Source organism: Argentina silus (genome assembly GCF_951799395.1).
Source record: "Argentina silus genome assembly, chromosome: 21".
In the NCBI taxonomy this organism is placed as follows: Eukaryota; Metazoa; Chordata; class Actinopteri; order Argentiniformes; family Argentinidae; genus Argentina; species Argentina silus.
Window position 1 is genome coordinate 366,177 of NC_139675.1, and position 12,861 is coordinate 379,037.

Below are 12,861 nucleotides of genomic sequence, written 5' to 3' on the forward strand. Positions count from 1 at the left end.
AGGTTTCAAACCTGCTCTGGAGTGTGACTGTATTGCTTTTGTACATGTGTCTGCAAACCTTGATGCAGGAGAATAGTGTGGTGGCTCCCTGCAAAGAGCTTTGCCTCACCTATGAAAGATCAGTGGTTCAAGACTTGGGTTGGAACTTGCTTTTGAACATGTTTCCACAAACCTTGTCAAATATACAAAAAGAAGCTTGACGAATGTGGAAGTGGTGGTGGCTCTGTGTAATGAACTCTGCCTCATCTGTAAGAGATCACTGGTTCAAGACTTAGTTTTGAATATGTTTCCTCAAACCTTCAAGTCAAATATAAGAAACGAAGTGTGTGAAGTATGAAGGAGTCGTGGCTCTGTGGGCAAGTACCTTGCCCCATCATAACACAGTTGCAGGTTCAAGACCCGGTCATGGCCCTGGAACTAGGTTTGCTTTTGAATATGTTTCCTCAAACCTTCAAGTCAAATATAAGAAACGAAGTATGTCAAGTGTGAAGGAGTTGTGGCTCAGCGGTTAATACCGCTCCTCCAAGATCAGGAGGTTACAGGTTCAAGACCTGCTCACAGCTCTGGAACATGTGCGAGACCCTGTGGCTGCTATCGCAAGGTAGAGGAGCCGTGCTGCCTCCGGTGGCTTACCGGAACATCGTTGCAGGGTCTGATCAGTGGTGTGTCACCACGGTGGATGACTTGAAGGTGCGGACAAAAAAAAGGAAAGTGGGCGGGATGTGAGAGAGTGTCCCCCCACAAGCTGCGGACAAGGCTCGGACAAAAAAGGAGAGTGGGGGGGATGTGAGGGAGTGTCCCCCCCCCGCCCTTCCAGAACAATGTCCGGCAGCGGTTATCGAGAAGAAAGCCTGTTTTTGAATGAATAAACCCCCTAATTTTGTTTTAGATCTCTCTCCACCCCCATCCATCGGAAGGTTTAGGTGGTGGCTAATTCTTGGTAAAAATGCTTCTTAAGAAGAAGAATATTAAATATATATATATATAAAATTCTTCTTCTAAGAAGCATCTTTACCAATAATTACCCACCACCTAAACCTTCCAAAGGAAACTGCTCAACTTACCTCATGGCCTCAGCTGGGCTTGCGGGACCTGTCCTTTACCATTACACCACTGGGACGCTGACATCAGCAGACACCTGCAAAATAAAAAGAAGTGCAACAACATCAGTAGCATGGACATTTCAAATAGCTACATTCTGCTCATGGGGCATGTTCCATACCATTATGCCACCAAGCTGCTGACAACAAATGCACATTTCCAATGCAACCAACTCTGCAACTAAGGAACATGCAATACTTAACTTCGCAGACGTAAGACAGGAAGTTGCAGTTTTTCTCAAGTTCTTCAACTATTTGGATGAAACTGAAAGTCACATTAGATTAGATTAGATTAGATTCAACTTTATTGTCATTGTGCAGAGTACAAGTACAGAGACAACGAAATGCAGTTAGCGACTAAAAATATAAGAATATGTGCATTATGAACAGTATAGTCAGATTATGAACAGATATGTACAGAAGAGCAGTGGTATGGAGTAAGAGCAGTTTGTACAAGTGTGGATACAGTATGTACAGTTTATAGGAATACTGTAAGAGTAGTGCAATTGTCCGGGGGGGGGGGGGGGGGATTGCAGGGGTTGGTAGGTTGTCACCTAGGTGCAGAGTTCGAGTTCAGTAGGGTGACAGCCGCACATACGCACAGCAATAACATAATAACATCTATTGAGTAAGTGTTGACAACTAACAATTAATCAGTCTGTAATCACAAATGAAATAGGTCATCAGTAATACAACATGTGGCCTGGCATACAGGAGAGAATAGATTACTGTAAATGTCACAGTCATGCCATTTTTGTTGCTGTAACTACCTGTAACAGACGCAGTACTACCGTAAACTATATAGTACAATGTTTTTCTGCTGTGTGAAATAACTGTTTTTAACTGTCACTGTTTTTCACATTTGTTTTCAAATTAAAGTCGTCCAACCTGCAATGAGTATTGATGGTTATAGTTACTATTTAGTGTGTCATGATGAAATTAATGGTGGACTGAGCTTTTCATTCGATGACAAAGGATACTGTTTTTATGCACTGATTAGCTTTTTGACATGTATTCTAAGTTGTGAGTTATAGTGCATTTTGCAAAAGAAATGTGGTATTTGGCAACCGTGTTGAGTATTTAGGGGTATGTGTTAACTGTTTCAAGAAATGAGCTCAAGCTCTCGAGAAAAACTGTTACCGTGGCTACGCCTGTTCTTAAAACAGTTGACAATTAACAATTTTGCTGATCTGAGAGTGGGCCTGACATTTGGGATAAAGTACTGCATTAGCTACAAAGCTTTCAGAAAATTGACCCCAGGACTGTGCCCAGATTCACACCTACAATCCTTACATTCAGAAGCACAGACTGTATCACTCAACAGCACATCACAGCCACTCTTCACGACAAGGCAGGAATCTAACTCCAGAGCAACTGACTACTGCACACGTAGCTACACCTGCTTTCTTTACGAACATTGTGAGTGGTGGACTGTCAAAAACCTTTTCTACTAAGTTATGTTCTGACTTTTGCAGGTTCAGAGGAAGCTTCTTCCCTGCGGCTGTCACCCTACTGAACTCCAACTCTGCACCTAGGTGACAACCTACCAACCCCTGCACCCCCCCCCCCCCCCAGACAATTGCACTACTCTACCCTACAGTATTCCTATAAACTGTACATTAGATTAGATTAGATTCAACTTTATTGTCATTGTGCAGAGTACAAGTACAGAGACAGCGAAATGCAGTTAGCGTCTAACCAGAAGTGCAAAAAAGCAGAAAGTGCAGTGTGAACAGTATATACAGGTAGTGCAGTATAGTATAAGTAGTGCAGTGTAAGCAGTATATGAATTAGCAGTAGCATTATAAGCAGAATAAATAGGATGCAGTATGAAAAGTGTAAGCAGCATATGAGCTGTATAGACAATGCAGTCTAGCAGTATATATGTATTAACAGTAACATTAGGTAACATTATGAACAGTATAGACAGATTATGAACAGTATAGACAGATGTGTACAGAAGAGCAGTGGTATGTAGTAAGAGCAGTGTGTACAAGTGTGGATACAGTAAGTACAGTTACATACTGTATCTTCACTTGTACACACTGCTCTTACTACATACCACTGCTCTTCTGTACATATCTGTCTATACTGTTCATAATCTGTCTATACTGTTCATAATGCACATATCCTTATATTTTTCTTTAATACTACTGTTAATACACTGCACATATCTGTACATACCTGTTTATACTGTTCATACGGCATTCCATTTTTATTCTGCTATTTACTCTAATGTTACTGTTAATACATATATACTGATTATACTGCATTACCTATACAGCTCATATGCTGCTCATATGCTGCTTCATACTGCATTCTATTTATTCTGCTTATAATGCTACTGCTAATTCATATACTGCTTACACTGCACTACTTATACTATACTGCAATACCTGTATATACTGTTCACACTGCACTTTTTGCACTTCTGGTTAGTTGTCTCTGTACTTGTACTCTGCACAATGACAATAAAGTTGAATCTAATCTAATCTAATATGGAGTTGAATCCTAGACTGTGAGTGAAGGTTGTATGAACCATGACTAGCAACCACTGCTAGAGAGCAGAGGCATCACTACTGTATGTGTAAAACTCCACATACAACTACACTGTGTAAAAGGATATATCAACACATTTGGGTGGAACAGCATGGAAGTAGGGTCAGAGACAGGTAGCAGTAAATGGCTTTGATGTAACTCTCAGGCCAAATCACTGTAGCCAAAAAGACAGGTAAAAAAGGAGGCATCTCATGTAATCTCAAATCTAAAACACAATCAAACAAAACCAAAACAATTATTTCTTACTGTAATTTGTTTGGTGAAGGCAACAACTTCTTCCAAGCCTCGTGGCTGACTGATTGATTGGTAATGAGATTCAGCTGGGCTCCAACAAGGGCTGGCTGGAGGGGCATGGCAGTGGTGTTGTGAGGGGGAGGGGGATGTCATAATTCAAACACTCCTGGGGAGCTCAGAATTGTATGACAGTAAGTTCATGTTCTCACATTTTTGGAGTAACTAACTAAAATATTACATTTTCTGCTTACTAACTGTCTAGGTGAGGGGAGAGGAGGAGGGTGAGCCTTGATTAGTGCAGGGGAGAGGAGGAGGAGGAGGAGGGTGAGACTTGACTAGGTGAGGGGAGAGGAGGAGGGGGAGACTTGACAAGTGCAGGGGAGAGGAGGAGGAGGAGGAGGAGGGTGAGGGTGAGACTTGACCAGGTGAGGGGAGAGGAGGAGGGAGAGACTTGACTAGGTGAGGGGAGAGGAGGAGGGGGAGACTTGACTAGGTGAGGGGAGAGGAGGAGGGAGAGACTTGACTAGGTGAGGGGAGAGGAGGAGGGGGAGACTTGACTAGGTGAGGGGAGAGGAGGAGGGGGAGACTTGACTAGGTGAGGGGAGAGGAGGAGGGGGAGACTTGACTAGGTGAGGGGAGAGGAGGAGGGAGAGACTTGACCAGGTGAGGGGAGAGGAGGAGGGAGAGACTTGACTAGGTGAGGGGAGAGGAGAGGAGAGGAGGTGGGTGAGACTTGACTAGGTGAGGGGAGAGGAGAAGGGAGAGACTTGACTAGGTGAGGGGAGAGGAGAAGGGAGAGACTTGACTAGGTGAGGAGGAGGGACAATGTTCCTAATATTGGTTCCATAAACCTGATGGTAATCTTTATGCTGACTCAAGCATCTCCTTCACTTCTGCTGTGGTAACTTGTGCTCTTTTCCCTCTCTCTCTCTCTCTGTCTCTCTTCTGTCTATTGCTTTTGCTCTCTCTCCTCCTTGCCCCCCTCCCTCCCTCCCTCCCTCCCAATGGCTCCCTCCTTTACAATACCCTGTGTTTACCAGTATTTGACTCCCCTCTGCTGGTGAAGATAAGACAGTACAACACAGAGACATCAGATTGTGCAGAATGTGCAGTGACTGGGAAAGTTTGTAAATGGTGAAATGAAACAGAAATACAAATTACACTTGCTCTTCCATTTTCTAATGATTGTATGAAGAGGTTAAACTGGAAACTAAGTTGTGAAGAGCCACTCCTTTAAGTGTGTATACATTTATAGCCTCTCCTTTAAGTGTGTATACATTTATAGCCTCTCCTTTAAGTGTGTATACATTTATAGCCTCTCCTTTAAGTGTGTATACATTTATAGCCTCTCCTTTTCAGAGTCTCTCAACTCTGGTCAGTCGTCACTGTCTGGTGGAGCAAGAACGGACTGAAGTACAGCGACTTTCTAATCACATTTCTTAATTACTAATTCAATCTTAACTGTATTTGTTCATCACTTCCTCAGTTTGTTGTTGTCCTCTCTAACATGACTATCTAGTGACCACTGTCTCAGGTGTCTTGTTTTTTATATGAGTCTTTCTATGCTGTTCTCTCCCAGCCAGTGTAAAGTAAACCATGATTCATTGTTATGAGTTTACATTCAGGGCTGGTTTCCCAGACACAGATTAAGCATAATCCTCGCCTAACATGCATCTTCAATGGAGATTTAAGATTGAATATGTTATTTCGTCCAGGAAAAGGCTTGATCTGTGTCTGGGAAACCGGCCCTCATTGTTTTATTCCCCTGAGATGTTTGTGGTTGGTGTGAATTAGGTTGCTATTCTGCTGTCTCTCTGTGTCTCCTGCTGCAGTGTTGACAGGAGGCTGCTGCTGAGGTTGGGTTAGGGTTAGGGTTAGAGGTGACAGAATACTCCAGCTGGTCTCCACCAACAGTTCCATCCACACTGTCCGGTGAGTGAGTGTGTTTGCATGTGTGGATCATTCTAGCACAGATGTGTTTGTTTGAAAACAACATATATATATATATATATATATATATATATAGATATGATATGATATGATATGATATGATCACCTGTCGTGTGTTGTCGTCATTGCTTACATTGACGATTGATTCCCCCAAGAGTAATTGCGGAAATAAGGTAGAAAGTTAAAGTTAATCATCTTCATAACACGCACAGTGAGTTGTTTCAAACATACAACGTTAACCTAAAATATCTGAATTTAAATGCCATGAAAAGATTAGCAAAAACTGGGAAAGCGCAACATGAAGATTGCTGACTCATCAAAGGGAATCATCAATCAAACTTTGCTGTTGAACTTCTACGTTCAGTGGGCAGGCGAGGTGTGACAAGGCTTATTTGTCGGTTTCCCTCAATGGTACGGCTATAAAGTTCATACGTTTTAACATGGTTTTTCATATTTTCTGTGTCTGAGGCATTTGTTTGTGCTCAAGCGAGAAGATGTTTCTGTACGCTTCAGCATACATTCTGCTGCAGATGTCAGCAGTAACATCATCAATTAAGACAAGTCAGCCAGTTCTTGTGGCTAACCATAGCACCCCCTCCACCATGTTTCACAGATGAGTTGGTCTGCTGTAAATCTTGGCCAGATCCTTTTTTCTCCAAACTTTCCTCTTGCAGTCACACTTGTACATTGATAATGATTTGATCATGATATGATCATTTGTCTTATCTGTCCACAAGACTCTTTTCCAGACCTCTGCAGGCTTTTTACGTTTTTTTTTTAGCAAACTGTAACCTGAAAATATCAAGGTAAGGGCATTGACTTTCACTCCAGTCTAGAAAGCTAGCAATGTAAACTAAGTACATTCAAGTCTGAATTTTGAGAGCTACATTCCTTAACATTTGTCTTTTTCTTGTTTGTCGTAATATATATATGTGGTTGCTGAGGTGGCAGCGAATGGGGATCGATCATAAATATAGAAAGAAAGAAAGAAAGAAAGAAAGAAAGAAAGAAAGAAAGACAGGAGTGCTGGATCAGAGAGACCTGGAGTGGTGCAGTGAATTGGTGCTGAGACCTGTCCTGCTCAACACCTTCCTCTCTGTGGTTCAGACAGGTCATGAGTGAATGACAACTACTAAATTGTAGTAAATGATGCATCTGCATGTAGAAGATTATTTTCAAATACATCAAACTGATTCTTCACATTGAGAGAGAGTCTGTCGAGGGAGAACCCTTCAACTTTAACAATAGATGTTTTTTTATTAATAGGATTTATTTAAACTGTTGATCCCCTTCTCTGATATCTGGGTGGAGCTGATGAGACCTGGTGGTGAAGCAGAGAGTGGAGATGAGGTTCTTGGTAGAGCAGGTGGATGACATGCGGAGACAGAATGAAGGTATATTTCTGAAGGACATATTCAACACATTATCAGATATGGTATATTTTGCAAATTTACCTCTGCTACATACCTTTCCATGTGACCTCTAGACATACAATTATATGATATGCCTTTAATAATAATAATAATAATACATTTATTTTATATAGCGCTTTTCTCAAGTACTCATAAACCAAGTTCTTTTCCAAGGTAGTGGAATCTGAATTCCTTTGTGAATACATCTTAATCAATCAATTTATAATCTATAATCAATGTATCCATCTATAATCCATCTATAATAAAGTCAACAGGATTGTGGAAAAATTATTCTCTGTCAAATGTTTCTCTAATTTGTGGTCAGAATAGACATGCCATTGAATATAATAGCAAACAGTACATACTAGTTTACATTGTTTTGTTCCCTATAAATCCAGCCCAAGCAACAGAGGTGGATGAACTGAAAAGTTTCTTTGTCCCCCATAATTATAGTTCAGGCTGCAGAACTGTCTGCCTTGCGGTCCAGAATGACAGCCAGTAAGAGTGATGATGCAGGTAACAAAGAGAGACCATCCATGTAACAGGGCAGCGTTTCCCTCTTTCAGAATGACAGCCATGAAGAGTGATGATGCAGGTAACAAAGAGAGACCATCATGTAACAGGGCAGCGTTTCCCTCTTTCAGAATGACAGCCATGAAGAGTGATGATGCAGGTAACAAAGAGAGACCATCCATGTAACAGGGCAGCGTTTCCCTCTTTCAGAATGACAGCCATGAAGAGTGATGATGCAGGTAACAAAGAGAGACCATCATGTAACAGGGCAGCGTTTCCCTCTTTCAGAATGACAGCCATGAAGAGTGATGATGCAGGTAACAAAGAGAGACCATCATGTAACAGGGCAGCGTTTCCCTCTTTCAGAATGACAGCCATGAAGAGTGATGATGCAGGTAACAAAGAGAGACCATCATGTAACAGGGCAGCGTTTCCCTCTTTCCTATGGGACCGGCCGTTTCACCTCCAGTGATGTGTTGTAGCTCTGCTCTCCCCCACCTCAACTAATTCAATCATGTTCTCTCAGTACTCAGACTAACAGACATTTATTTGACATTTGATGTTGTTTCAGCTTTGAAGGCCAGACTGTGCCAGGGAGATCCAGATGGATGAGCTGAGAGTGACTGACAGTGAGAGTCAGGTGGAGAAACTGAAGACAGAAAAAGTAGGTAAGGGTTTAGTTTAAATGGGGTAACATAGGTCCTTTAAAACTGTGTGTGATTATATTATTTAATTTTCACTGGTCAATATACAGATCTTTCTTCAGATAAAAGGGAAAGTTCCAGAATTATGAAATGACTTTAGGGTGCTTTGTTGTCACATTTCTGCCAACCATTTAAAGGACACACACACCTGGCAGTCTTGTGTCATATATGTGTGTGTTCTCTACAAACATTATGAACCATAACTGGTCTTACTGGATGAATGCTTTATTCAGGTATGGCCATTCAAAATAAATGTGGCTTCAGCCTCATGTTGATAGGTATGCCTCTCTTGCTTAGAAACACCACCACTCATGGTGTAAACACATATTCCCATTGCCTGCACACCCCCCAACATACTTGCAGAATGTCTTAAGATAATGCACAACCAGACACACACACACTCACACAAAACAGCATTTGTCTTGGTTTGACCCACAACACCAACTGGAATACTACACAAATCTGAGATTCTTAATTTCTTCCCAAACAATCTGGATAGAATAATGGGGTGACAAGTTTTGTTCCATGAATATGGCAGGAATACAATTACATCATTTCCGAACAACCTGAAAAATAGTTGAATTTCATAGATATTATTAATTCAGGATTGGTCTGAAGCATTGGAGAATGACAAACTGACATGACATCTATCAGTTTCATTTATAACCAACACACCTGACTTTAATTTCCTTGATTGGGGAATGGCATTGTGGGAAGTCAGCCATATTGTTGTTTTAGATCTGCTAACTGTTTCTATCCTGGTGATTGCTACAGTAGATCGAATTCATCTGGATAGGTCTGGAGCAATGGAGGATGGCAAACACACCTGATAATTATGAGTTTAATTGTCACCAACACACCTGATTGTCCTTTTTATTAGATTTCCATTCCATATAAAGCCTAAGCATGCATCGGACTCCTTCTAAAGAAGTGGGAATCTCTTAATAGTTCCAATGGCTGTTCTGTTCATTTTCTCAATTCCAAGATGAGCAAAAGAAACGCAAGTATTTTTCCTTCCCTTTGTCTAATTCATACCTCTGTTTCGAGGACTTTCCTTCTTTGGCTATTGCTTGCCATGTGGTTCATCATTAGCTTAACATTTTGTATGTTCGTAGTGACTAGCCTCCAGCCATGTGGTTCATCATTAGCTTAACATTTTGTATGTTCGTAGTGACTAGCCTCCAGCCATGTGAGTTTATTCCAACGTCATTTAACATTTAATATTACAACTAATCCTTTGTTTATTTTCTAGGTAATCATCCGTCATTCCACCCTTTTACCCCAAGTCATATACCAACTCTTATTAATAAATGGTCAGTGGATCAAGCACACTGACGGCAACCCAGCTCCTGAACCTGACCCAGCTCCTGAACCTGACCCAGCTCCTGAACCCAACCCAGTCCAATGTGTTTTTCTTTGTTCTGTGGGTGTTTTTTCTCTGTCTGGATTTCACAAGCACAAATCTGCAAGTTGCCAGCAAAGGATTTGAGCTGAGCCCCCATGTTTCAGTCTGTTGGCTGAAGTCTCTGAGCTATCAGGGGTCTTGGTTAAATTGCCATGTGCTTTTGTAGTTTATATCCAATAAGTTGAAACGGAACTGCAGTTAAAAGTTAGGGGGTGGGGGCCTTATGACTGGTAGTCTCCATTTTAGTTATTTGGATGGGACTTGCTATGGGTTGGTGTGGGATCGGCACATGGGCCCTCTCTCAATTATTAGAAACTTGATTCCTCCACTCGCTTCCTTCTCAAAAAGCATTGGAGGAGAACATCTTAGGAGAGGAACCCCAATCTTCTCCTTAGCTTTCTGAATAAGAAGCTAGGGGTTGAGTTTCTAACAATTGAAAAAGGCCCATGGTCATCTTCAATGGTTTTACCTGCAGAATGTCTTCCAGGCAGACTGTGCCCCCTACTGGTGTACCTTAAGGCTATACTAGGACAGCAGGAAGCAGTAAACCAATGTTGGCTCTATAGTACTTGGTACTGTCAGTTGTGCTCCTGATGCAATCAGTTTATTTAGGGAAGTGAGCTCTCAAGTGTCTCTCTGATCAGAACCTACAACTGTGAGGTATTTAATATACCATCTCTGGTTTATTCTGTTGACTGAGTACAAACATTCAGCATATGCTTCCCTCTTTGCTAGGAAAGGTGGGATGGGCTGGGATCAGCTGAGAGGTGGAATAAAAAAAAAAAAGAACTACCAATTAAAATGGAATGTATCTTAGCATGCACAACAGGAAAAATACCTCAATGGATATAAATGGCCATGTTCAAGAGACATGTATGTGATAACTGTTCAAATGAAAACAAAGTACTGAGGTCCGCTTATGAGATCAGACAAAAACCTATACTGTAGTGTCTCATTGTTAATGTCATATTTCTTTATGATCCATACCAAACCATTGACCTTTGCAAGTATGTCTGGTTATCTACTCTAACCTGAACCGGAACTCCAAGAAAATTCCATTTTGTCAGAAGTCACCACATGTCAGAAACACTCATTCCAAAATTGATTGCCAAAGTACGGAGCGATCTGTACAAATACAGGAGTTCTCATTTCATTCAAGCTCAGATCAAACCGCATGGAATGTTTCTTCTAAACCAGTGAAAGGCAACCGTTATACTTGAGTACTATTATGTGTTTCAGGGCCCAGGCTAAGAGATGAAATCTCCCTCCCCTTTTCACTGAAGACCTGTCTTTGCTATGAGATGCTTTGGAGACAGAGGCTTCCTCGCATCGTTAGGGCACTGTGCAGCTGATTATATTTATATATATCATCATATAAATGCATCAGTAGGTAAAGCTACTAAAATTATATCAATTACACCATGGGCCACATCCCATTTTAATTAGTGTCATATCCTTGCCTCCTTTTCACAAACACTCAAGCACTTGATTGGTGCAAGCGACATGCTATTCTTCTGTGGTCAGGAAGGAAAGGAGAGGAAGCCATTTTAATTAGTTGTGTCTTATATTGGTGGCTAACTTTTGCGTTTTGTGTGAAAGTAACAAGAAATGACTGTTTAGCTGAAAATGTTATTGGTTTCATGTTGGGACTGGGCCGGCTAGGGGTTCTTGGTTTCATGTTGGGACTGGGCCGGTTAGGGGTTATTGGTTTCATGTTGGGACTGGGCCGGTTAGCGGTTTCATGTTGGGATTGGGCCGGTTAGCGGTTTCATGTTGGGACTGGGCCGGTTAGCGGTTTCATGTTGGGATTGGGCCGGTTAGCGGTTTCATGTTGGGACTGGGCCGGTTATTGATTTCATGTTGGGACTGGGCCGGTTAGCGGTTTAATGTTGGGACTGGGCCGGCTCGGGGTTATTGGTTTCATGTTGGGACTGGGCCAGTTAGGGGTTATTGGTTTCATGTTGGGACTGGGCCGGTTGGGACTCCATGTAATTGCTATGGGTATGTTGTTTCAAACAAATAGTTTAAGCAATTGAGAAACTCACTTCCTCTCTTGCTTCTGCAACGTTAAGTGTTGCATGTCTCTGAGGAGCAGAGTTGGTGGCTCTGGCGGTTGTGCTTGTCAAGCGCATTTGCAGACAGATGTCAAAATGATGAAATGTGCATTGGTTGTGAGCAGCTTGGTGGTGTAATTGTATGGGACAAACCCCATGAGCAGAAGATAGCTGGTTTAAATCTCCATACTTCTAATCCTGTTGTACTTTAAAAGGTGCGTCTACAGATGCAGATGTCAAATTTAGGAAGATGTGTGTGTTTGTTGTGAACCTATTTTTGACACAATTGGCAGGAAAGCTTCAATGCATCAGAAAGCTTTGATTCCCCATCACTACATTTAGCAGAGGCTTTTATCCAAAGCTACTTACAGTAACTACATTTGTGTACATTATACAAGTGAATCAACTATAATTCAGTCACTGCAAGTAAAACCTTCCATAAGAATAAGTGCCACCGGCAGTCACAGTAGAGAAAAGAAGAAAACAAGTTGTTTGGGTTTCCAGAGGGAGGTTCTAGAGACTATTCTCCTTGAAAAAACATCTCAACCATCCCAAGAAGAGTTGGTGGTTGGTGTGTTACTTGGCTTCGAATGAGAGAGAGGTAGGGCAGATGCTCTTTGACTGCAAGGGTCTTCATCTCACAAATCCCAAAAATATTTCCAAAGCACTCAAAGGTTCAATTTGAAAAACCTTTCTTAGAACACATCTTACCAGAGAGTTGTTAAAAACAGCCACCAGCTTGCCCCACACAATCCCTCAAAGAGAGTGGCGCACACAAGGCAAGGCTTTTAATATAGGAGGTTAAATGGACAGCAGGTGTGTTGATGACCACAAGAGGGCACTGAATGGATGATCAAACAGAAGTAATGCGATTCAGTCAGTGGCAATGGCAACATGTGAATGCCCTGATCAGCAAACACTCAGATAGTA